Below are 27,874 nucleotides of genomic sequence, written 5' to 3' on the forward strand. Positions count from 1 at the left end.
GAAAAGTGATTTCAAGAGGCAGTTGCAGGATGTGGCACTAAAAAGCAAAAACCAAATCATTACAGTAAATGCATGCTTTGGATTGCAGCCATTTGCAAAGTGGAGCCCTGCGGGTGTCAGTCTTCGGAGCGTAAATGGCATTGTTTCCAATCATCCAGACTTGACCGTGACATGCAAATGGTGAATGGTAGAAAGTGGGGCAAAGACTTTCTGCTTTCAAGGGATTTAGGAAGCATGGTGAGCCTGGGGTAACTGAGTCCATTTGATGGTTTCTGAAGCAGGCCAAGAATAGAAGTCAACCAAAATGGACAGTAACTATAGATTGTAGAGGTGAAGGTAGCAAAACTTAAGAATAATAAAATGTCAGATCAAAATAAAGGTCTTACTGATCTGATCATCTTAAAGATTACAAGTTGGAGTTGGGGCTAATTCACCTGGGAGCTCAGATCATTCCCTGTGTGTGAGGCCTGATAAGACCTGAAGGGAAGATGTTATAGATAGAGAATAAACAACTCCGCATGTAGGTGTGGTCTGATATAGGCTGGGGCTGGGGAGACCATGGGTCCTTAAGGCTAATTTACTGAGTCCAGTCTTTCATAAAAACTCACAGCAAAATGTGAAAAATACCGTTCAGTCACTGGGTTGTGTTTGCTGCTTCTTATTCATTCTGGGGAAACTGGCTTTGTGACTGCTCAAGTATCATGCCTGATTTATTGCATGTTTTCATTAGGATCATCTATAAGTCCTTGTCTACCCAATAGGATTATGACTGTCAACTGCTGGACCATAGCAGTGTCTCTTTGGAAGAGTGCTTGATACTCTGGGAGTGCACCGCCCAGGATCAAGTACATAGAAGGGGATGACTTAGGATGAGAAGCTAACTTCTGGAAGCACTGTAACTTACTTTCCAGGGGAAACATTGTGATTGGCAAGAAATGACTCAGTGTAGTTTGTTGTTTCTCAAGTCAAGGGAAGCTGTCTTTCTTGGGATCTCAGGAGACACAGCCAGGGAATTGTTTCTGGTATCTGGGACAATAAGGCCTCCTTAGGGTTTTCTTAGTTCTTTCTGCTGGTGGCAAGGCAGCATGTTATCTGTTGATAGGAATGGGCAAGGAGACCCTTTGGGATGGAGTTTAGGAGATGAGGGGGCAGAACTTAAAGGAGGGAATCTAGAAGAAAGTAAGGGCAGTGAAATATGAGAACTTACACCTGTCTGTTGATGGTCTCTCTTCCTTTAGTTATGTCACAAAGCCCAGCAAAAATACCACTGAAGTTACAGAAAAGATGCTCCTACTATTTGGTGCGGGTCCTGGATTGCTCATCGGGGCTAACCCTCAGGGCAGTGCAGGCATGCAGACTGGGCACAACTTCTTTGGTCCACACAGTGCTCTACAAAGGTTTCTAAATTTTTACTTTTAAATATTTGCAAAGTAAATTAGCTTCCTAAATTCTCACTTCTCTTGGGAAAAAAAAAAAAGATGAATTAAGCAACACTTGGCCCAAGCATAGCTAAAGAGCAGCTGCCGCCTTTAACAGGGTCTCCTTCCCCCACCAGCCCCTACATTCCTGTGGCATTGCTCCCACTCAGCTTCATTCAGGCTCTTTATAGGTGAGTTTAATGTGTTCTGAGAAACCAAAGAGGAGCATGCATCTTGGAGGGGTGGGGAGGGGAAGAGACAGGTGGAAGCCCATGCTCTGGGACCCTTTGTTGTTTGGGGTATGAGCTGGTATCCATAAGAGAGGCAAAATATTATGTAGCCAAATTTCTTTAATTAACATGACAACTGTCCAATGTAATACCTAGTCTTTAGGAGTTTAAAAAGAAATTCAGTTCAAAATACAGTAGGGCACAAAAGGAGGCCCTATTCCTCACTGTTTTTGAGGCTGGGATAGGGCGGAATGGGTTTGTTTTACAGAAAGAAGGATTTTTAACTAAATAATTAGAAGAAAATTGCTAAGAGTATAATGCATTACAACTCTGTTTTTTGGTTAACTGTCTCTGTTGCTGCTTTGAAAATTCAGAGGTGTGGCACCTGGGAGTTTCTCTGTTCTGGTTGGACCCCCATGGTTGAAAAAGACTGGGGTGAGTTTTTAAATGTGTTATCTCATTCTGGACTTTCCCCCTCCTCTTTAAAGCAGGACATCTGTCCTTATGAGGGAAATGAATGTGTTTTCATTTCCTCAAATCCTTTCCCTCTGAAACTATGCAATATAAAAATTCACTCAAGGAAAACATTGGTTGAAGCCTTCAGAGTAAGTCCTCCTTTTGTATCAGCTATAAATGGAATCTGAATCAAACTAGTAGAGTATCTGAAATTGACTTTTGGATTATAATAAAAGAGGAAAAATTATTTCATTGATGTCTCTGGTCCACATTGGTAACATTTTCAGTTTTAACCAAAAAGGAAAGAAAAAGTGTTCTAGGTTAGACAGAAGGTTAATTAAAAGTACTGTATGGAATATAAAAATGCAAAATATTCAGGAATGTTAACCTAAGGGCAAACTTTGCCAAAGAAAGTAGAGTGACTTGGGAGAGATAGAAAGCAGAATCTTATTCATTTTGCATAAATCCAACATTCATTTATGGAAATGAAAGATTAGCATATAACTCACATATGAACCTGTCACTCCTTACTGTAAAGCTTTTGATGACTCCCATTTGCTGTAGAACAAAGTCCAAGCTGCTTAACATAGACTTTAAGGCCCTCTATTATCTGGCTCCAACCTATTTCCCTAGCCTGACATTTCCCATCCTTCCCTCCCCCGTTCAGGGATCTTGTGTTCCAGTCTCTTGGACTAATTGCTACTCCCACTCCTTTGGACCTGCTGCTATTACTTACTCCACTGGGAATGTTGTTTCTACTTTGACCTTCCATCAGTCTCAGAAGCTCATCAGTTTCCCCAGAAAGCCTTCCCTAGTTTCCCCAGTAGGAGTTACTCTCTTGCCTCTCTCAAGTCCTACAGCACGTAGCTTAGATTTCTGTTGTAGTTTTTTTCCTTTTCTGTTTTATGTTATTTATGTGCATGGTTGTCTCCCTCACTATACTCTCTAGATCATGCCCACATTTTATTTCTCACAGGGCCAGCGACAGGGTTTTGTGACTTTTGTTGTTTGATTATTGCCTATTGACCTGCACTTCCAATGTTTATTTTTAAATAGTATTTGATTGGGTTATGATAACATTCCAACATATTCCATGTATAAGTTCTAACCAAACACCTTTAATACCAAATTCATCAGCTTCTCCAAAATGCTCTATTCATACCAGTGGCTTCAAAATATTAAAAAATCATTCCATTTTCTAATTTGGGGGTCATTTTTGACTCAGTTGTTTTCTTCTTCTTTTTTTTTTTAAATTCATAATGTAGAATGACACCAGATTCTACTGGGTATTCTTTGAGATTATTTCCATTTTCTCATTTCTGCTGCTCTTTACTCTTAGTTCAGGACTGGGTCATTTCGCAGTTAATTAAGTTCCAGAGAACTTTGCTGAATTACTCTTCCAACAACAAATCATTCTGAAGACAACTGCCAGGAAACTCTTAAATCATGTATACTGAAATCTCCCAGGGTCCAAGTTTGCTACCACATAAAATCTAAACGTCTCTGCCCTGCTCTGGTTCTACAATAACTATCAAAACATAGTGGTTAAGAACACAGCTCTAGAATCTGACAGAGTTAGGTTTGTCCCTTCACTTGTGAGGTCTGTAAACTAGGGCATTTCAGAACTCCCCAAAGTCTGTTTCCTCTTCTCTAAGCTGAAGATAAGTGTACCTACCTCATAAAGTTGTCTTGGGTTTGGCAAGAGATGATGCCTATAAAGCCTTTAACAGAGTGCAGAGTAAGAGCAAGAGTGCAAAGGATATGCACAACAATCATTGCATTTCCCGTGACTCTATGGGATGCTAGCTCAGCTCTGCTCAACTGTGCCTCCTTACTATGAAGGGGGTGAAGAGCAGGCAGCAGAGCCACCCTGAAGTGAAAGCTGCTCAGTCGTGTCCGACTCTTTGTAACCCCATGGACTATACAGTCCGTGGAATTCTCCAGGCCAGAATACGTGAGTGGGTAGCCTTTCCCTTCTCCAGGGGATCCTCCCAATCCAGGGATTGAACCCAGGTCTCCCACATTAACAACAGATTCTTTACCAGCTGAGTCACCAGGGAAGCCCAAGAATACTAGCCTATCCCTTCTCCAGCAGATCTTCCCGACCCAGGAATTGAACTGGGGTCTTCCATATTGCAGGTGGATTCTTTACCAACTGACAAGGATCCTAATGGAGACTGAGCTAACTCTACATATGTGGTAGGAGTCTATGTATAGTGCTAAGAAAAGGAAGTTAGGGATGGCTAAATGGAGGTGGCCAAGAAGCAACAGTTAAAAACCAGACATGGAACAATGGACTGGTTCCAAATTGGGAAAGAAGTACATCAAGGCTGTATATTGTCAAGGCTGTATATGCAGAGTACATCTTGAGAAATTCCAGGCTGGATGAAGCACAAGCTGGAATCAAGATTGCTGGGAGAAATATCAATAACCTCAGATATGCAGATGACACCACTCTTATGGCAGAAAGCAAAGAGGAACTAAAGAGCCTCTTGATGAAGGTGAAAGAGGAGAGTGGAAAAAGCTGGCTTAAAATTCAATATTCAAAAAACTAAGATCATGACATCTGGTCCCATCACTTTGTGGCAAATAGATGGGGGAAACAATGGAAACAGTGACAGACTTTATTTACTTGGGCTCCAAAATCACTGTGGATGGTGACTGCACCCATGAAATTAAAAGATGCTTGCTCCTTGGAAGAAAAGCTATGACAAACCTAGACAGCATATTACAAAGCAGAGACATCATACTGCCAACAAAGGTCCATATAGTCAAAGTTATGATTTTTCCAGTAGTCATGTATGGATTTGAGAGTCAGACCATAAAGAAAGCTGAGTGCCAAAGAACTGATGCTTTTTAACTGTGGTGTTGGAGAAGACTCTTGAGAGTCCCTTTTGGACAGCAAGAAGCTCAAACCAGTCAATCCTAAAGGAAATCAACCCTGAATATGCATTGGAAGGACTGATGCTGAAGCTGAAGCTCCAATACTTTGGCCACCTGGTGTGAAGAGCTGACTCATTGGAAAAACCCTGATGCTGGGAAAGATTGAAGGCAGGAGGAGACGGGGACAACAGAGGATGAGATGGTTGGATGGCATCACCGACTTGATGGACATGGGTTTGGGTGGACTCCAGGAGTTGGTGATGGACAGGGAAGTCTGGCATGCTGCAGTCCATGGGGTCACAAAGAGTGGGACACAGCTGAGCAACTGAACAACAACAACAACAGAAGGGAGGTGAACAACTGGTGAAAGATCCTGCTGCCAGTAGTGAGTGGTTTGAATTCCATAAACTGGGCAGTGATTGGTCATCCTATGTCAGGCAATATTCTGAGTAGAGATGGAAATGAAGTTGTTTTTTGTGATTTATTGATTTCGACATAGAAAGCAGAAAACACAAGGCCAAAGGTTTCTCCTACTGATGGCGATGAGTGTTCTTGTACTACTGGGGTTTGGAGGCGGGTTTCTGTTCGTACCTCTGACCCAATGTTGGGATGCTACTCACTGGAGTCCTATGGTAGAGCTGCACATGCTCCCTGGGGAGGGCACGGAGGACAAGAGCAGCCCACGTGGGCATCTCATGCGTGACCCCAACATGGCAACCATGCTCTTCTGCATAGTCAGTGGTGACTATTGGCAGAAACTAGGTACCTGTAACTGGTCTGGGGGCCATTAGACACCAACAAGGGTGGTTGGCCTTGTTCTAAAGGACCCAGTTCCAGCCACTTCTTACCAGTTCGAGAGTCATTTGTCTGTCCAGTGAGGACGCTATGTGTACTTTGCAATTTTGTTTCAGGGTAGAGTGAGAGCATTTGTTTATATAATTAGAATTTTAAATGCTTTTTGAATATTTTTTAACTTGTGTTTGAGTGTTTACAGGTAATTGGTTAAAACAAAACAAAACAAAAATTCACAATTTTATGTGAAGGATGGTTTAGTCATCAGCTGAGATGGTGTGGGCTTCTCTGGTGGCCTCCATGATAAAGAACCTGCCTGCCAATGCAGGAGTTTGATCCCTGGGTGGGGACGATCCTCTGGAGAAGGGAATGGCTACCCACTCCAGTATTCTTGCCTGGAGAATCCCTTGGGCAGGTTATAGTCTATGGGTTCGCTAAGAGTTGGACATGACTCAGTGACTAATACTTCAGAGATCACATATTTACACAGTATACAGTATATTTTTCCTGTTTGCTTCAGAATGTGTGGTGAATTGGCCAATCATATTGTTTTTAAGGCTGGAACAGACAATGGCACCCCAGGATCTCCTGCACTGTGCAGAAAAAACCTGCAATCATATCAACTAAGGAAACCTTTAGTCCTGCGGGCTTCCTGACATAGTCATGGCCGGCAGCAGGGAAGAGGGGAAGGACCGCTAACTGCTTCCAGGGCTCTGGAGGGTTCCAGGTGTTTCACTAGCCACCCAGGTGGCTTTGGCCAAGTCCCTCAGCTGCTGTGACCTCAGTGTCCTTCTCTATAAAATGAAGTGAGGAGAATTCATCTTACTTGGCAGATTGAACATATGTGTTTGGCTACATGTGCTCTGAAAACACCACTACACTTTGCAGTAGCTAAGTAAAAAGACACTAAAGTTGAGGGCAGAGAGAGGAGGAGAGGACACAGCACTAACATTGAAAGCAGGAATGGTGTGAATGAGGGGTAAGTGAGCCGACTCGAGGAAACGGAAACCTCAGCCTTCCTGCAAAGACACGCAAGGCTCAGTACTCTGAGAGCCCAGGCACTTCTAAAACAGGGGGGCACTCTCGGATCGGAAGCAGAAAAATTGGCTAAAGATGTGGATCAAAAGCAGGCAATCAAAGATACCCTCGCTGCCCTGCCCCATATCTTCAGCTGGGAAAGCTGAAATGACCCACCTCTTGTTCATAGGGCCTTTCATCTTTGAGCAGGCTGGGTTCAGGATTTTCCCTTTGGCTGAGTGGGTTTCTAAGAGAAACCTGAAATCAAAGCCTGAAGGGACACTTGAGGCCTGGACTGAGAATTGACACAGTGTCTCTTCTGTACATTCATCTAGGCAAAGCAAGGCATAAGGCCAGTTCAGATTCAAGGGGGACAGAGAGAGATTCTACCTCTTGATGGACAGGGCTGCAAAGCCATGTGAGCTCCAATGGGGTATGTATAAAAGAGAAAAAGCTGTGGCCAGTTTTGCAAACAGGCTACCATAAGACGCAGTAAGTATGGGATTCCTGAAAACACCCATAGGTTTCAGGTTTGCACTGTAAAAATAAAAGGCCATATGGGAGAGAAAAAAAAAAAAAAAGGAATGGGGCAGAGAACTCAAAACTTATACAAAACATTAATAAAAACAGTAATTGATACTCAGGGAAATAACTTGGACTCTGAAGCCAGGCAGCGTATTTGTGGCTGGGGCCTCTTGTGGCTGGTACGTAATATGAAGTTGGAGAAATAATTGAGTGGGAATGTTGGCAACTCTTTCATGATAGCAGGGCTGCTAGTAACTTACGCAGTGTAGATAGAAGTGGCATTTTAAGTCACTTTGGCTGCTCTTAAGGTCCCGACAGGGAGTACAACCTGCCTGGAGTCAAAAGCCACACAGGGCTGAGGTGCAGCCTCTTTGGGGTGGGAGCCCAGGTGGAAATGCTTGTTTTTAATTTTCAGAATACAGGCACAGCAGTTCCTGTGGCCAATGCAGCAAGCGATAAGAAAGCTTTTGCTTTTTTTCTGCTGAAATTTGGAATTCCATTCCACAATCTATTCTCTTGTGCTTAGGAAATATTGCATGTGAATCAGTGTGACTTTTGCATTATACTGATCATTCTTCTATGTGCCAAATGCATAGGGGCCATCTGTGTGGCAGAACCATACCTTGTAGGGGAATGGACTCTACTGAGGGGTTAAGTAAATGTCTACATTGTTCACAGAGAGATTCTTAGCCTCTTTTCCCAACTTGCCTTCAAAACCAGGCTTCCGGCCAGGCTCGCATCACCTGGACATGCGGGTAGAGTGTAAAATGAGCCCTGGAGGGAAGATCTCCGACCCTTATCAGTCCATCCGCAGTGCAGTCCATCAGGTTAAGCATGAAGGGCCCCCAGTCAGTTTTTTATTGCCTCACTTTAAAGTTTTTTTTTATCTAAAACATTTTTATGTTTTAGTGGCTCAGTGTCTTTATATGTTACAAGATGATCACCAAGTGTCTCACTTCTAAAGAATGAGTGACAGCCAAGAATACCAGTCATCTGAAAACAGCTTCTAAAAACAGACCCTGACAAGACAATGGGGACAAAAGGGCCATGGGAGAGGCCAAAAAAAATAAACAAGAAACAGAGAAAACCCTGCAAAAAGCAAAACTATGAATAATATCCTCAAGGAGATAAAAGGTGATATTGCATCTGTAAATCAAGAACAGGATGACGTAAAAAGAAATACTAAAAGCACCAAAAAGAACGTTGAGCATTTAAAAACAAGATTGCACAAATAAAAATTTCAGTAGCACAATTGGAATGTAAAGTTGAGGAAATCTCCCAGAAAGTACAATAAAATGATAAAGAGGCAGAAAAGTAGGAGAAAAGAAATTCAGACAAAAAATAAAATGATTAATCCAAATGTAGAAAATCCAGCTTTTTTTTTTTCCATAAAGGAAAAGAAAATGGTTTCTAGAACTGAAACATGTAAAATTCCAGATTGAAATCTTAAAGTTACAAATAGATGGGAGAACCTATCTCATAACTCATGTCATTGTAAGGCTTAAAAATACTGGCATAGAGAAAATGTCATAAAAGTTTTAGGAGGGGAAAAAAACACAGATCATAATCAAATAAATGAGAATTGGAGTGTCATCAGGCCTCTCAATAGAGAATGAGAAATTCTGGCAGAAATTGATATCCAAGTTAGAGTTTCATACCCAGCCAATCTCATAATTAATCTGAGGAAACAATTAAGCTTTTTTCCAAACATGTAAGATTTCAAAATTTTATCTCCCATTTTACCTCTTCTTAGTTCATACTGGCATATATGCTCAAGGAAAGCTGGAGGATATATTTCCGGAAAGAGGAAAACAAGGGATCCAGAAAATCAGAAACTAAACTGAGGAGACAAAACAAAAATGTCTCCAGGATGGCAGTGAAGGGAAATCCAGATACAATAACAATGGAACAGGCTTGGAGAGCAACACATCCAGAGGGAATGGGGGCTCAGAAGGCTCCAGACAGGCCTTATTAAAGGGATGGATGACGCTTTTAGAATTCCTGATGTACGTGATGCATTGAGAAAAGATTTATTTGTTTGATAGAGATTGGAGAGACAGGAACATAGAATAGTAAAGAAAAGAGACTGTTATTAACACTAAAATAACATGTAGGTAGAAATGTGGGTGATACTGAGATGGCCATAGTGTTGTAAATACTGAATAATGATTCCATAAGAAATAATGATATAATGATACTGGAGTTTGGGGAACAGGGAATTCATGAACATATGGAGGCATCAAGAGTGCTAAATCTTCCTCTTCCTTAATAGGAAGACACAGATAATATCTAAATCTGGAACATCAAGAAATAGCTATATAAATATGTTATTTAAAAATAAGGAGACAAAACCCAAAACAAATGTCTAGAAGAATTATTCATTACCTCTGAGGAGAAGGACTTGGTGGTAGAAAGAGGTGATACAGGGAGATCCATTTTTTTTTAAACTTTTACTTTGCATTGGAGTATAGCGATGAACAATGTTAGATAGTTTCAGGTGCACAACACAATGATTCATTCATGCATATGCATGTATCCATTCTCCCCCAACTCCCCTCATACTCAGACTGCCACAGAACATTGAGCAGAGTTCCATGTGCTGTACGGTAGGTCCCCTGTTGGTTATCCATTTAAAATATAGCAGTGTGTACATGTTAATCCCAAACTCCCTAACTGTCTCTTCCTCCCAGCTGTCCCCTCAGTACCGATAAGTTCATTCTTTAAGTCTGTGAGTCTGTTTCTGTTTTGTAAATAAGTCCACTTGTATAATTTCCTTTTAGATTATGTCGAAAGGGATGTCATATGATGTTTGTCTTTCTCTGTATGACTTACTGCACTCAGTGTGACCATCTCGAGGCCAACCCATGTTGCTGCAAGTGGCATTACTTCATTCTTTTTTAATGGCTGAGTAATATTCCATTGCATATCTATGTACCACAACTTTCTTATCCATTCCTCTGTCGATGGACATTTAGGAAAATCTATTTTTTAAAAGGTGGCTCAGACAGTAGAAAGTTACAAACCTCTAAAATATGCATATATAACTTTGATAAAAGAAGCAAAAGGTTAAAAAGTATTGGACCCTCACTAGAAGCAACTTTCTAAACTTGCATCCAGAGATAATCTTTACTGTTATTTTCATGTATTTTTCCTATATATTTTGTAATATATAATTTATTTTTTATTTTCCTTGCATATTAATGTATCACAAACATTTCTCCCTGTTTCATATAAAACACAAACAATAAATAATTAGATGAAGAAGAGCTTCCAGTAGATATTCTGGGGTATCTTCATAAGATGAAATAATGAGCTAGGCTAGACACAAGAACCACATTTCTTGGACTTGAGTGGGGGATATTCCAATTTCAAATTATTCTATTTATCAAATCATGTTTCCTTTTTTAGAGGCAGGGAAGGGTAGTTTAGTGTATGTGATCTTTGGAGGAATAAGCATCCTTATCCTCATCCTTGGATACACGCGCTCACCTTCAGGAAAACTGACTCTGTGACATACAAGTTGCCTCAGTTCAGTTTTACTGTATTTGACAACAACAATGACATCTTATATATGCATACTGTCCTTTAAGAGCTGCCTTTACTTCACTTGATTTCAGAATAACTGTGAGATACATAAACAGAAGATTTTTTTTGTACAGTCCATATTAATATTTAATACAATGTAAACACTAATAACAATATCTACCCTAAATAAAACTGTGTTTGTCTAAGAAAGGACTTTTTCATGTAAAATTGCATGAGATTCTTGACTGTAGAAAATTCATGAATATGCTGAAACTCCAATGAAATTTTGTGCCTTGCTCACTGCTGTCCATCCAGCCATCCATCTATGGCTGGTCTGGGGACTGTAAAAGAGATAATCACACAGATAACCATTTTTTTTTTTTGCTCAATTACTCAATCGTGACTGAGTTATAACATGAGTTTCTCTTTTCTTGGTCTAATAGTAGTTTCTCTCAAGTCTTTCCCCCTTGAATAGAATAAGCTTAGGACTGTGGTATTAAATGGATAACCAGCAAAATCAGAGGCAGGATATGGGCAGGGCTGCTCCCTTAAACAGTAAGGAGGAAGAACCATCTCAATTTATGTAAGCACCATGAACTATGAGCTGGTTTGGGAACTAAAGGACTGGGTGGGTCAGGATAAAATGTCCTAGTATTAATAAACCAGCCAACCACCATTTCTTTGTCTAAAAACACAGAAATAGAGTTCAGAATCCCTTCAAAAGGCACATTGTGAAGATCACAATAAGTTTTCTCATTAAGATGTTTAGGAATCTCCATGGTGATGGAGTTGGAAGCTTTCTACCTTTGGCACATGAAACCAGTCAAAGCTCAGTCCTTCCAGCCTTGGGAGAGCTGGATATAGAACACCAGGAAGAATGAAAAGGGAGCCTACAGTTCTGGGTAAACTGCCGTTCTCCAGCTTGGGGTCTGATCCTCTGGAAACTGCAGGGAAGGTGGTTCCACTCTTCTCAGACTTCTTAGAGAGGTTCTTTCAACTGTCATCTTTATGGACTGTGTGTGTGTGGGGGGGGCGGGGGGCAGTGTATGTGTGTGTAGGAGCAACAGTGTGGTTGGAGAAAGACTTCTGTCTATATTCTAGTTCTTCTTAATTTTCATCTCATATAAAGCAAAGGAATTCCCTTGATTTATGATTTGCTGAGAACTTACCACTGTCTTGCTATGATCCAGGGAAAAGGGTGAGTAGAAGGGAAGGTCCTACCAGAGAGTTCTGGGGTCACTGAGGCTGCCTCACCCCTCTACACCCCAATTAACTGTGAGAATAAAAACAGCCACCGAACACGTGTTATCAGAAACCTAGACCTTTCATTTCGTATCACACACATGAAATGGAGAAAATAAACTGAAGGTACTAAGTTAATTAATTAATTGAATACTCTGAGTCATGTATATTTTTAAAAAATTGTGAACAATTGCTTGCCATGCAAGTGAAGGCTTTTTTTTTTTTTTTTTTTTTTTTCTTTTCAGTGTTATGGACACGGAAATAGGTGCATCCTATGCCTGTAGACCCCGTGGCTCCTGCCATTGGGGCCAGGAACGGTGTGCTGGTGAGGATCCCTTTCCATCCGCTAGGTGGCAGCAGCGTTCTTTCTGGCTCACGGGGAAATAGCTCTGTGGCACCCCACATTTCTACTAAAGGGAGAGGCTGCGCGTAAGTCTTTATAGCCAAATTTATTTACTGCGGTTTTTGAGGCTGTTTGACTTAGTCTACTATTTACTAATGAGAAAAAAGGATTTTTTCCCTTTTGTATGGAAAAATAATGGTTTTGTATTTCTAGAGTCATTCATACCTCTAGACCCCCGGGCGGGCGGTGGGGTGGGGTGGGGCGGGGGGGAGGCGGTTTCCTCAACAGTGGCATTGAAATTTTGGGCTGGATAATTCTCTGTTGTGGGGGCTGTCCTGAGGAATGTAGGGTGTTTATCAGCATCTCTGGCCTTTACCAACTTGATGTCAAGAGCACCGTTACCCAGCCTCCCCATTTGTGCCAACCAAAGACATCCCCTGGGGTTCTCCAGGCGAGAATGCTGGAGTGGGTTTGCCATTTCCTTCTCCAGGGGATCTTCCCGACCCGCGGATCGAACTGCATCTCCTGCATTGTCGGGTGGATTCTTTATGGCTGCACCACCAGAGAGGACTGTAAAGATGTCCCCAGACATTGCCAAATGTCCCCTGGGGGAAAAAATTGCCCCTGGCTGGGAACCACTGAACTGGGTGGTTTTAAGTCTCTCCAAACCATTGGACCTTGCATTCCTCCCCATTTAAGTTTATATGAGTGGATAAATTAAATCATATATGCTTACAATTTAAATATATTTTATTCTTTTGTTTATTTTCTTAGAGGATAATTTTTCTAGAGAGGAAAAATAAAGTAGAAAAGAAAGTTAAAGGTTCAAGTATAGATGTTATGCATCCCTCCCCATGAAAGGATTGAGGTTTTAAAATTAGAGTTTCTATTAATAATAATCACCACAGACATGTGGTTCTGTTACTCTTTATTCCTTTTGATTTGAACCAACTTACCTGAAAGTGAATCATGAAAAGGAGAAACACCATAAGAAGCTATACTTGCAAAACATTTTTCAGTCAATGAAAAATTTTCAAAGAATTATAAAATCTCAAATTGGAAAGGGCTTTAGGAGTAGCTTGGTCCAGCCTTGGAATCTCTTAAATCTGGGGTGCAGGGGTGGGGTGAGACCTGAGTGGAAGGGTGGGGAGTGTTAATATCTATCTCAGCTCCTGGTCTCTTCTGGGTGAGCAAGGTGAGGGCCAATTTAGAAGTAAAGATAAATATTTGGTTCTTTGCAAAACAAAAGCAAGCAAAGCAAAATCCAGTCCTTCCTTCACCCAGTCTTACACTGCAAGTTCCCAGAAGAAGATGGCACTAGGATAGGAGACCCCTATTATGACAAGACCCCCAAATCAGGCCCACTTGAGACAGTGACAGGACTCAGGTATCATATCAAAAACTCCACTAAAGTAAGAACTTCTTTTTTTCTATTTGCTCCAGAGACTCCTTACATTATCAGAGCTTTCCGGTGAGTGAGTGGAAGGAAGACATGCGTGTGAGGCTAGAAGTCAAATATGAATAAATTCTAAAGGTGTATGCTCCACCCTTTCCCTCTTTGGGCTGCGTCCAGCTTTGGAGAAGGGAGATATTTCTTTGGGCAACCAACCAAATCGGGCTTGGACATGTATTCGGAGACCCCTGTCAGCTGAGAGAGAACCATGTTCCCATGTTCACAACAGACATGATTTCCAAGTCCTGTGTTCACAAGAGATACAATTTCCAAAATAGAAGGGGTGCTTTCACTGGTGAAGAAACAGGCAACGGCCAGAAAATGAAGTCCATTTGGGATCATTTGAGTCCTCTTCCTCTGAGCACGTAGCAACTGTGATGGACTCACAGGACAAAGGTATCAAAGGGTTACCTATTAAATGAGGCCTGGGGAAGGGTCGTGTGGGAAAGCAGAGGGCAAGTCCAGTTCAAATGTACAGGAGGTATCTGTTGTTTAAAGGCATAGTTACATTTTACTAGAATTTTGCTACACTATTGGGTTAAGCTCTGTCAAGAATGTCAGTCCCACTGGGGAATGAAATATTTCCTACAACCCATTTTTCCTCCCATGGATCCCGATTGTTCAAAGACTGGCATCCAAGCAGTGGCTGAGATGAGAGAGAGCTGGATCCCGGGGAGAGACACAGCTGAAGAGGTCTCCCATCAGTGACTTTGTGGCCTCCATCCAAGTAGCATCTCAGTGGTGTTGGCAGTGCGGGATGGGTCACAAAGCCCTGTGTGTATGCTGGGAGGCTGGGGATGTGAGAGCAAGCGAAGGTCAGCCGTGAACTGGGGCCAGGGCCAGGGCTAGAGCTTGACTCCCTAATTCTTGTTCCAGGATCCCAGCAGCTTGGCTCTGCTGGGGCCGGTCTGCTCCTGTTCCTAGAGCTGTCTTTTAATTTTTGGTCACTTACACACCATTTGCTAACTGTTCATAATTCCTGTGCAATTTTTCTCATAACATGGGAAACAAAGACAGCAGAACAAGGGGCCCTTATACTTTTCTCTGCTGTCGTCAGTGGGTAAAATTGGCTGAAAAAGCAGAGCAATGAGCTGTCCCTAGCTACACTGGATGGAATTTTTTTTTTTTTTTTTAGTCTCATGAGCATTTTTTAGGAAGAAAATATATGTGTGTGAAGTAAGTGTAGAATGTCTGGTGAGGTGTATAAAATATAGCATTTATCCATCTGTTTTGATAGGGAGATGGATTAGAGTTAACAAATTAATCTTTCAGTCAGCAAATATTTGAATAGATACAAATCAGTCATTGTTGTCAGAGCTGTTGCTAGCCTCCGCTGAATGGTGCAGAAAGAGGCCTGCACCCAGCCACATGCTTTTAGGCTTCAGCCTCTTTCATTTGAATGACTTTGTGCAGTGTACAAACTGTACAACCGTGCATGACTGTACCTTGAGGCAAGAGACTGGACCATCCATTATGCCCTTGGACTGGCAAATTTTCTGAAGAATTAAGTCTTGAGCAGGGTTTAAAGGAAATAGCTCTGTCTTTTGGGCATGATATACAGGAAGCAGGTAGATTGTTTATTCTGAGGGGAACACTATAAAGACCTACTGGGATCTTGCCCCTGAAGTCTTTACCCCTGCAACTGAGTTAATGAAGCCTCCTCCTTGCAGCTGTAGGAAGCATCCAGACTGTAGGGAAAAAGAGAGAAGAAGCTGAGAAGTTAGCATTGAAAGAAGTTCCTCACCTTTGAGTTTCAGGGTGCTACCTCATGTCCATCAAGGACAGCTCCTTGTTGTTTTTGACTGCTGCCCTGTCTTTGGAGGGAGTTTTGCACGTGGTCTCTGGCCTCCTCCCCGTCACCCCTCACTGCTGCCCCTCCCCTCCCCTCTGCCTCCAGATGTCATGACTGGCACCCGTGACCCACAGGCCGTCCTGACTTCCTGGCAGCCTGCATGCTTCCAGGGCCCAGCACGTGGACTTCTGACCACTGGCCTCACCTGTCTGGGTGATATCCTGGATCAAGTATTCATTTTCGACCTCTAAATACTATTTATGATTCTAACCCATGAATCTCTCTCCTGGCTTTGAACTGAAGTTTAGAAGAATGGTTCTCAAAAGGGACCGCTCATTAGAATTACCTAGGGAACTTTGTAGAATTTGGATGCCCATGGCATACCCTGGATCTATGAAATCAAGATTCCTGGGGAATGTATAGGCATCAGGAATGTTAAACCTCCACAGGTTAACCCAATGCACCACTGTTTTTGACTACATGTCCTGTCTATCCATCCACAGATTAGTCAGCCTCTTCTTTGCCTCCATGTTTAGACCTGTGGCTTTTGTCCAGCCTCGTGAGTGGATTGTATCCCTGGTTCCAGTTCTCCCTGGAATGGCTTGGCTCACCACCAGACAACCTTAGATTATGATTATGTTTTGGAGCCAGGAGGCTGAGAAGGATATCTGGAGACCCAAAGTAAGCCTTTTGTGGTTTCCTTAGCCTGTAATTCTAATAAATGCAATCCATCAGCCTTGTCTTGCCTAAGAAAGAACATCCTTTGTAGGCAATCCTGAGTATATAAATGGGTTGTGTTCCAAACTTTGTTTGTGGTCAGTTGTTAGGGATGTAGAACAAAATTCCCATAGTAACAAAGTTACAAAGGAAAGTGGCAGGTTGCAGTAGTCATCTGAACCTTTAACAAGCTGAACTTTATTTTTTTTTTTTTAATTTTTAAAGATTTTTTTTTTTTTTTTTTTGATGTAGACTGCTTTTGAAGTCTTTATTGAATTTGTTGCAATACTGCTTCTGTTGTTTATAACTTGGTCTTTTGGCCTCGAGGCATCAAACCTGTACTTTCTACCTTGGAAGGTGAAGTCTTAACCACTGGACCCCCAGGGAAGTCCCAGAAAGCTGAACTTTAGAACTAACAGATTCAAAGAATCAAGTCACTATTATTAGATTGAGTCATATGAAACTCACATTTTTGCATGTCAAAAAAGATTGACTATTGGTAATTTTATGTGTTATGTTTTACTTTAGGCAGGGGAAGAAAGTTTTAAGTGCTAGGTTAGAAAATTCAAGGCACAGTCACCCTTATAAGGATTCTAAGAGGATCAATAATGCCTTTCTTCCTACCTTCCCCCCTCCTCGTCTCTCCCATTCTAGCCAAGTGGACAAAGAGCACAAGTCTTCCAGGGGAGAAGGTATGCAAATACAGAGGGCTTTCCCAGGTGTGGACTTCTCGTGATCCTGCTGGTGGCTAGGGGTGAGGCAGGGGAGGTGAGAAGGGGAGGTCATGGCTCTGATGTCAGCAACCACTAGGGAAACAGACATTCCTACAGAAACCATTTAGGTACCGCATGGAAAATGGAGCCTTTCTTAGAGCTGTCTTCTGGGAGTAGCAGCAGCAGCTAGGATTTTGCCAGGAGCAGGCAGACTGGAGATATGGACAAGCAATAGCATCAGTTTCACATACATGGGCCACATGTCACATGTCTGTAGGTGAGGCCAGTGAATGTTACCTACCTTGATGAGTGATGAGCATGTTCCACGGATGAGTAAAACCATCTGAACCTCCCTCTGTGGGCATCGTCTTACAATAGAAGCTGTACATTTAGACAATGTGCTTTATATGAGTCACAGAGTGGCAGTGTGTCCTTTTTCTTACTAACACAGGAAAGACCATTTTGTTTTCAGAGCTCAGGATATGTGTCTGACACATAGTAGGTATATGGTAGGGGTTGCCTAGGAAACAAGTAGCGCTGATAATTTTTTCTGTCTGTTTTCTATGATCAGCTTGAAGATCATGAACACGATTCCTCTGGAGGGAAATGTAGCAGTTCTCAGAAAAAATTTTATGTATTTCGTATTACCTAGGAAACTCATGACTTTATGAGAAGCTGTATGTTCATTTAGGAAAGAGTTGTTTTCTTTATTTCAGTGCTGGGTATTTTATAAAGGAAAACACCATTTTTCTTTGATGCTTGTTGTTTCTCTGATAATCCAAGTTCCTGTCTTCATTCCATGTGAATTAAAATCCTTTTTATATCCAACACTCATTCAGTAAAATGGCTTGAGATTAGTGCTGCTCCAAATGAATTCTAGTATGAGAGGGGGAAATCTCAGAGTCCTACTGGAGCTGGCTGTCTGAAGACAACTGAGGATTGACACTCAGAACAGATAATAATAGAACTGGGATATAAAAAATGAAAAAGATTTGATTGCATGGACTACAAAGATTATGGAAGCTGTTTTTCTCTCCTTAGCTAAGCGTTAAGTGAGTAAAAAAATGTCAGAGGCCATGTATGGGAGCCTTCACAAAATTCTGGGTCACATCTTTCAAAAAGAATGAACATAGCAGCAAACAAATAATGATAAATACCATGGACTCTGAAAAGCAGGCTGATCTCTTAGCTTTTGCAAGTGATTTCCCTAATGCATTTTCCTTCACCATCACATTTTAATGCCATCTGTTGCCTGTTTTCATGAGTGAGGTCAATTCTGAGTCACTTTATGCAATTATGCAAATATGGTTTCTATGAAGTACAGGGAAAGTAATGTTGCTTTCAATCATTTTTGAAAGCCTTCCAGTGATCAAGTCTTACTCTAGACTGGTAAAACTGTATTGTTCTTTCAATTGTTTAATATAGTTTAGCAGTAAAAGTTTGTCAATGTCTTTTAGAAGTGGTTTCTAATATACCTCTCTCAGAGGTTTGCTTATTTTTAAGATGAACTGGAACAGTCTTTCATTTTTTTCGTTGGTGCGCATTGCTAATTGCTAGTCCCAGACTGGGGCCAATCTGACTATAATTGTATTTCTGCACACTAGCTCCAGCAAAACACAGACATATCCTCTTATAGACACTGTGATAACCTTCTGCCCCAGCCCCAGTCAAGGGGAAGAATCATGTGGGGTTTTCTCATTATCTTTCTTCTGTGATTAGACAGCTTACACAGCAGCAGACATAGACTGATCCACAGCACCATGCAGGAAGTGACATCAGACCAGGACTGCTGTCTAGTATTTGTGTGTGTCTAGGGCAGAAGGAGGGGCTGGGGGGAGACAGAGATAAGGAGGGAAAATGTTTTCTCTCTAGAGCCTAATCAGCAGATTATACTTGTATCCAGAGGAACGTAATAAAAATACTCTTACCATTGAGGGTACACAGGCTGTATTTGGACTACTCAGAGATCAAGAGTATTTAGGTAAAAAAGGCAGAGATGTAGCATCTGAAAAATAGAGGAGTGAGTCTAGCCTTAATTAGGAAATGGGTAACTGGTACTGAAGGGATAAAAATTCAGTATAGGATCTATAAACAAAATGAACTTCTGGCAACTATATAGGAAGATACTAAAGATAAAGGCTATCTTGGGAAGAGTAACAGAGCATCTCAGAATGGCATTGGGCATCCAGAAAATTCAGTTATTCAATTATCACATTTATTGAGTGCCTGCTGTGTTTCAAGGACCATGGTTAGCACTGGAATATAGCAGTGAAAAAAAAAAAAAAGAGAGGAGATTACGTTCTAATTGGAAAGCAGAGAATAAATGAATAAACAAATGGGTAAATGAACCCATTTATGGAGAAATGTACCTGGACAAATAATAAGATAGTTATGACAGTTATAATTAAAATAATTCCAGGTAAAGGGCTCTGAAGAGGTTAAAGCAAGATAGAGGAATAGAACCAGGGGTGTTTGTGTTTCATGGTATGAATTTAACTGGGACAGTCACGAAAGTCTTCTCAGAAGGGGTTACATTTCAGCAGAGAGACCTGAGTTATGTGAAGGCATGGGCTATGTGAACACTGGGGACATAATGTTCCAGGAGGAGAAAGAGCTAGCGCAGAGTTCAGAGGTAAGAATAAGCTTGAAGAATTCCTGGATGTAGCAAGGATGCGGGTCAGAGTGAGTGAAGGGAGAGAGGTAATTGATGAGGCCTAAGAGGTAGGAGGATCTGGCTCACGTAAAGCACTGAAGGCCATTGGATTTTATTATAAGTGGGAATACAATGAATGATTTGAGCAAAGGTGGGTCACATAATTTGATTCATCTTTAAGAGTTCTGACTTATGGCTACATCAAGGCTAGACTGAAGGAGACTAGACAAGACTAGACATGAAGATTAGACTAGACTCCTCTCTAGGAGTCAAAGTTGGGAGACTCTGTAAGCTTTAGCAGCTATGCAAAAAAGAGATGTTGGAACTTGGACCATAGTGGTATCAATGGAGGTGGTAAAAAGGTTTGGACTTGAGACACATTTTGAAGATAGAGTCAACGGGTTTGCTGATGGCTTGAATAAGGGGTTAGAGATAAAAGAGGGTTCAGAATGACTCCTGGGATTCTGGGCTGAACAGTGACGTGAGAAGGGATTCAGTTTATTAGGAGTGATGTTTTAGATATGTTAAGTTTGAAATGCCTGATGGAGGCCAACTGGTAATGGCAAGGAGGAGACTGGATATATAAACCAGGTGCTCAGAGGAAATGCTGAACTAGAGATATACATGTTGGGTCCATGAGTATAAATGTCATTTAAAGTCTTGAGCCTGGATGAGATAAATGTAGCGATAATGTGAAGAGAGGATGGGGTTCCAGAACATTTCGACATTTAGAAGTGAGAAGGAGCAGCAGCAAAGGACACTGAGAAGCAGTTGTCCTGTCCAAGGTGCAGCAAAGGGATGGAGACCGTGTTTCAAGACTGAGGTCATGTTACCTGTGTCAGCTGCTGCAGAGAAGAGAGGCAGGATAGTGGGAGAGATGCATCGCTGGATTTGGCCAGATGGGTGGGCAACTCTCTCTGTTTCTTCAAGTTTGTATATATATGTACACCCGTAGAAAAACTGAGTAAGGTTGTTAGACTACCTCCTTTAAACCTGCTTTTTTTTTTTTTGCAGACCAAAAAAGAAAACTTAATTGTGCGTTGACAATGCATTAGTTGTTTCAGAATAATTCAGATATTTACATATTCATGGGGCACCTTGTACCTCCTACTTCTTGAAATGTCAAAGACCTTAGGAGAAAAGCACACATGTTTATTAAAATTTTATTGCAATACCTGATGAGTTGAATATGCTTTCATTTATTTTGATCTCCTTTGATAGCAGTTCATAGGGCATGTGGATACAATTTTTTTCCTATTAGAACTCAACTATTTTTGCAATATAAACAGATTTCAAACCACTGTGTTGTACACCTGAATCTAATATAATGTTATGTGTCAGTTCTATCTCAATAAAAAATAAAATAATGAATCACAGAAAGGAAGAACTCAATTGTTAGGACTCTATCCAGAATCAGAATAATAATAGTATTTTAGAGCTAATGGGGATGAAAAACATAGAGAGGTCTTAATATTTAAATAGAAGAGCAATTTCTATTTAATAAAGAGTAATAAAGAGTATTTTTTATTGGAATACAATTCCTTTACAGTCTTGTGTTAGTTTCTGCTATACAAGAGCGTGAATCCACCATATGTATATGTATATCCCCTCCCTCTTTAGTCTCCCTCTCACCTCCGCATCCGCCCCTTAAGGGCATCACAGAGCACTGAGCTGAGCTTCCTGTTACAGCAGCTTCCCACTGGTTGTCTGCTTGGCATCTGATTTACACATGGTGGTTTATATATGTCGGTGCCACTCTCTCAGTTCGTTCCACTCTCTCCTCCTCTGACCCCATGTCCACAAGTCTGCTCTCTGCATCTGTGCTCTGTTCCTGCCCTGCAAATAAGTTCACCAGCACCATTTTTCTAGATTCCATATATATGTGTAGGGGCTTCCCCAGTGGCTCAGTGGGTCAAGAATCCACCTGCAATGCAGGAAACACAGGAAACGCGGGTTTGACTCCTGGGTTGGGAAGATCCCCTGGAGGAGGAAATGGCAAGCCACTCCAGTACTATCACCTGAAAATTCCAATGGACAGAGGACCACGGCGGGCTGCTGTCCACGGGGTCACAAAGAGGCGGACACGACTGAGCGACTTGGCACAGCACAGCACATGAGTTAAAACCTGATATTTGTTTTTCTCTTGCTGACTTCACTCTGTATGACAGGCTCTAGGTACATCCACATCACTACAGTTGACTCAGTTTTGTTCCAAAAAAGGTTTTTTCCCCTCCCATTCCTTTTTATCCTATTACTTGAAGAGTATTTATTGGTTTTGAAGTTAGAAAAATTTGGATGTGAATTCTAGCTTCACAATTTACTGTTTGATCTTCCATAAGTTGGTGGAGACTTGATTTTCTAATCTATAAAATGGGGATAAGTAGCACTTACCTTATATGCTTACACAGAGGATTGAGTAGTATAAAGTACACAGGGCCACGCAGCACATGCCTGGACTGGGTTAGGAATTCACACCGTGTCAGTTGTTCTCCTTTACCAGGCCTGAAGCCATGGAAACAGAGTAGCAGGGATAGAGCCAGAGGGCCGGTGTCCTAGCTTGGTTCCCGAACTTGTCACTTTTCCAGTAGTTATCGACCTTGCTCACATCGTGAAAAGTGTGAATTTCTCCAGTAAGCCATCACCGGAATTGTGTGGGGTTGAAGGAAGGGAGGCATTAAGCTGCCTACGTCTTGGCTCCCATCAGAATGATCGGGACCCTCTGTTGTTGCTATTGTTCAGTTCCTAAGTGGTGTCCGACTCTTTGTGACTCTGTAGACTGCAAGACACCAGGTTCATCTGTCTCTCACTATCTCCCTCTTAGGGGAGTGGTTTGTAGCCTGGGAACACCCTGAAAACAACCCGAGAGAGGCTGCTCTGTCCTGCAAGGAACTCTCATCAAATATAAGCATCATTGCTCACTTGCATAGGGAAATTTAAGTGATAATCAGTGTATAACTTGCTCTCTGTTCCAAAACTACTGGTCTTGGCTGTTGAGGGGCCTGGGCTAGCCTTTTGGCATTTATTCACAAAGGAAAAAGGATGTTATCTCAGCAGATACAAGATCTGATCAAGTTCATCCTGTCTGTCATCATTCTTTTCTTCCACCTAAGGCAGACTACTTGTATATATTTTAAAGTCATGCATTTTATACATTCTCATCTCTACATTTTCAACTGTATCTTTTCCTTTCCCTGCTCCTCTCCTTTCTCCACCTGCTGGAGATCTTCTCGTACTCTCATTGACACTACGTGATACGCCCATCCTCAGAGGCTAGTTGTATTCCATAGTTTTTATGGAAATTCCAACATGGAAGAATGCTCTCCCTCCTCAGAATAAGGGGCTACCCTTCAGTCTATGGGACTTCCCTGGTGGCTTAGATGGTAAAGAATCTGCCTGCAGTGTAGGAGACCTGGGTTTGATCCCTGGCTTGGGAAGATCCCCTGGAGGAGGTCATGGCGACCCACTCCAGTATTCTTGCTGGGAGAATCCCATGGACAGAGGAGCCTGTTGGGCTACAGTTCATAGGGTCACAAAGAGTCAGACACAACTGAGCTACTAACTGAACTACTCTCACACTTCATTTAGTCTATAGAATAAAACTATGCAAATTTGACAGAAAGATCACCACTGCCCACAATTTACTTGGGACTGGCTGTTTTTCTAAAATTTATACTGATCACACACAGGCCTCTTCACAGGTCATCTTAGGTTCAGTAATGGCAGAAGTAAAACTTAAAAGCCTGGATTGCTTCTATCCACAGAATATATCCAGCATCAGAAATGACATGAAAGCATGAACAAAGGATGACTCTGAGCCACCCTGGCCCCTGAGTAGGGTGAAGGCTCAGGGATGGTGCAAGTGGTGCTAACAGCCCATTGAGTGAGAAGACTATGAGCCACAGGGTTTCCCTAGATAAAAGCTTGTATCCTCTTCTCACTGGAAAGACCAGATCATTTCAGAAACAACTCCTGCTCCCATGTAAATCAACAAATCTGGTGTTCAGTAAACCTAGAGACCGACGTTAAAATTCAAGTTTGATTATGAGACCTCACTAGAGAGTGTGGAGTCCTGCTCAGTGCCTGAACCCACACGTTGACTAAGCCTATAAGAGTCATCATGAACGCGGATGCAGAGGGCTCCTCTGCAAAGAGCAAGTGCAATGGGAACAGGGAGGTTCAAGTTCACTTTCCAACCCTTGACCCAGCAACTAGTTCTGTGTTCTTCAGTGAGAGGGTCCATCTCTACGAGTCTCTATGAGTCTCACTCTCTTCATCTGTAAAACTGTGGCAGATCCACCTTCTGCTTGGTTTCATCTGGATGCACGTTCAGCTGGCTCATCAGCTGATGGCTAGCTTATATGTTCAAACTTGCCTTCTTTTATTCAACCTTTTTGTGAGAGCAAAACCAGACATGGAGAGGATAAAAGCAGAAATGGAGTCTGTATGATGTTCTGCCTGTATCCATTTATTTGGACCCAAAGAACTGGATGCTCTTAAGACACATGAAGATGGAGGAAGGCTTCATTGCTAGTAATTGAGTTAGAATCAAGCTGACCTGGGTCTGCAAACTGGAAGTGGCCCCTGTGGCATCACCACACTGAGTAGCCGTGAAATTATATCTCCCAAGACAAACTGATGGTTGCAGGTATGTCAGAAATGTTTCCTCCTTAGATATCTAGCATTGATTAAAAAAAAAAAGGAATCCTTTTACACCTGAGTGTCATCATTTATAAAAAAATAAGTAATAATACCTCTCTCTCCAGATGACTGTGAGGATTCAGAACTGTAGGACTGAAATGCCCTGCATATATTAGATATTCAGTAAATAATGGTTACTTTGTTTTATCTAGGGGGATAGGGTTGAGTCTGAGAAGATATTATGGTGCTGGAAAATATTGTGGTGCTGAGAGCCCCTTGAACTGCCAGGAGATCAAACCAGTCAATCCTAAAGGAAATCAACCCTGAATATTCACTGGAAGGACTGATGCTGAAGCTGAAGCTCTAATACTTTGGCTACCTGATATAAAGAACTGACTTATTGGAAAAGACCCTGATGCTGGGAAAGATTGAGGTGAATGGAGAAGGGGGCAACAGAGGATGAGATGGTCTTAGCATCACTGACTCGATGGACAGAGTTTGAGCAAACTCCGGGAGACAATGGAGAGCAGAGCAACCTGGTGTGCTGCAGTCCACGGGGTCACAGCGAGATGTGACCCAATGACTTAAGGACCGAACAACAACAATGAGAAGATATAATGTATGCCAGGAGGTACCAGAGTTCATCGGTGTTTTTGTTTTTTTTTTTCTGTTCATACAATAACTTTTTTGTAGGAGTGTTGATAGGATTAGCCCAAGACAGTTTTTCCAACGGTGAAGGACCTGACTTTGTGTGTTTGACTACTATTTATTCCAATAACTGATATGATCACCTGACCCACAACATTGCAACTAGTCACTCCTGTCATTAGGACATTTGCCTGGGCAGGTGAGGGATGAAAGCAGCTTGGTACTACTGCTGCCTCTCCTGTTTTCTTGCCCCCAAACCAGAGCTTTGGGTGTGGGCTCTGATACAGTGGAAGCAGCGGTGGGTGTAGGAGGGCGTGCCCGCTGTGGGTGAGTGGTTCCCCATGTGCTTCTGACCCTCCCTTAGAGGTAAGTGGAGCCACATTTCTTTCCTGGCAGCTGTAGCGCCTGAGCGTCAGCAAAGAGCTTTGAAGTTTCCTGGGGAGAAAAGGCGTTCTATAAAGAGAAGGAATTATTATTGCTTCCTGACTTTGGTGAGTTAGCAATGGTCTGGTGAGTTTGGAAAGCAGCAGTTGGCTTCACATTCAATAATTTTTTGATGTATTTTTAATCAAAAATAAAAACTCCTCTTAGTTAGATATGATTAGCAAAAACAAACAAAATAATATAAACAAAATCCTGACTTCTTTTTCACCCTCCGGAACCGTATAGATGTATATTTGTGAATCAGAAAGTACATAAAGGCAAATGAAAAATGGATGTGACTTTATAACTCTCTCAGAACATGCAGCAGGAGTTTAAATAATATTAAATTTACTGACATGTTTTCTTCAGTGTGTCTTCAGAATATGTTTTGAAACCTTTCTTCTCTCTTTGAATAGGCCTCGGGGTGGGGAGTGTTTATTTAAGAATGACGCAAATTCAGCCCTGCAGCTTCCCTTCTTCCTGTTGCAGCATGGCTATTCTCCTTCCTCCTCCCTTCTCCTTCTCTTTCTCTTAGTATTGCACATTTCCTTCTCTTTGTCTCTGTGTGAGGAATAGCTCTCTTGTGCATTTCTGTGCACAGTGGAATCTGCATTGCTTTTTGCCAGCAACAAGAATGATCATGTGTAGAAATGGGTTTATGAATGTGAATATATGCTGTGCTGTCTCTTCAGCTGTGTCCTACTCTTTGAGACTATGAACTGTAGCCTGCCAGGATCCTCTGTCCATGGGATTCTGTAGGCAAGAATATTGGAGTGGGTTGCCATTCCGTCTTCTAGGGATCTTCCCGACTGAGGGATACAACCCGCATCTTCTGCAGCTCCTGCGTTGCAGGTGGATTGTTTGCTACTGAACCACTAGCAAAGTCCAGTAAGCCTTTAACTGACCTAAGGGAGACACAGTGGATATGGCTGATGCAGCTGGCATGTTTGATTAGAACAGTAATGTTAACCTCAATGTATCAATCTTCTGTTGTATCTAAGGCATTGTGTTAGGTGAGATGGGATATTTCAAAGTATAAAAGACACTCCATGAAAGTTTGCAGGCGTGTCGCAAGCAATACAGACCATGGACACCTAGAGGGATGACCTCTCTCCCCACAGGAGAAAACAGAAGAGGGAAGTTTCATACAGGAGCAGGATTCACTATTTTTTTTTTTTTGAAGGGGGGGGTGATTTTTTATTTTTAAATTGAAGTATAGTTGATTTATAATATTGTGCTAGTTTTAGGTGTATAACCAAGTGATTCAATTATACACAAACACACACACACATATATATGTTCATTTTCAGATTCTTTTTTATTATCGTTATTACAAGATATTGAATATAGTTTCCTATGCTATACAGTAGGTCCTTGTTGTTTATTTTATATGTAATAGTGTGTATCTGTTAATCCCAAACTCCTAGTTTATCCCTATACCCCTTTTTCCCCTTTAGTAGGTGTAAGAATTTTTTTCCCTATGTCTGTGAGTCTGTTTATGATTTGTAAATAAGTTCATATGAGTTATTTTTTTAGATTCCACATATAAGTGATATCATATGATATTTGTCTTTGATTTACTTCACTTAGTATGATAATTTCTAGGTCCATCCATGTTACTGCAATGACATTATTTCATTCTTTTTGTGGCTGAGTAATATTGGAAGAAAGCTATGAAGGGCAAGAGTCCACAGATGAACTGGGTGAGAGTGAGTAGACCCGTGAAACTAGAGCAGAGTTGAGCAGATCTTGGAAGGTGTTGTAGAATAGTGAATTAGAAAAAGCAAGCATTGAAAGCACATGTGGAGAGAAAATCTGGGGAAAGGAGACCCCAGTCAAACATCCAAAAACAAAAGCCTAATTTAAATTAAGGGGTCAAACATTCAGGGGGAGACTTCCGTGGTGGTTCAGTGGTTAAGAATCTGTCTGCCAATGCGAGGGACATGGGTTCGATCCTTGGTCTGGAAAGATTCCACATGCCAAGGAGCAACTAAACCCATGTGCCACAACTACTGAGCCTGTGCTCTGGATCCCATGCTCTGCAACAGAAGAAGCTACGGCAATGAGAAGCCAATGCACTGCAAATAGAGAGTAACTCCTGCTCGCTGCAGCTAGAGAAAGCGCCGAAGTAGAGATAGCCTGTGTGCAGCAAAGACCCAGTACAGCCAAAAATAAATAAAATTATATGCAAAGAAAAAATTCATGGAGAATAGAGCCAGCAGGTTAGAGAATTGGGCTGAAGTGAAATGAAAAGGTCGAGTTACATTAAAGGCAGGATTGAGGAGGAAATGGAGGGATATTTCCATTATGACCTCAGACACTGGCCTCCTCTTCTCACCTTCAGGCTGGTGGTCTTCTGGCCCCTTGAGGGCAGTTTAACCTAATGATTAAGCACTGAGCATTTTG

General features: G+C 41.8%; 1 long non-coding RNA gene across 2 annotated transcripts; it reads left to right on the forward strand.

The window, feature by feature from the left end:
- The first annotated feature begins 1,531 nt into the window (after positions 1-1,531).
- LOC136146311 (uncharacterized) lies at positions 1,532-24,746 on the forward strand. 2 transcript variants are annotated; one of them, XR_010658971.1, is made up of 4 exons: positions 1,532-1,609; positions 2,023-2,083; positions 12,334-12,413; positions 24,610-24,746. It is a non-coding gene; the product is annotated as an uncharacterized lncRNA (long non-coding RNA). The 2 variants fall into 2 exon arrangements; XR_010658972.1 differs by lacking the exon at positions 24,610-24,746 and adding an exon at positions 12,922-13,016.
- Positions 24,747-27,874: the final 3,128 nt, after the last annotated feature.

The sequence above is a fragment of the Muntiacus reevesi genome, chromosome 14, assembly GCF_963930625.1.
Source record: "Muntiacus reevesi chromosome 14, mMunRee1.1, whole genome shotgun sequence".
NCBI lineage: Eukaryota > Metazoa > Chordata > Mammalia > Artiodactyla > Cervidae > Muntiacus > Muntiacus reevesi.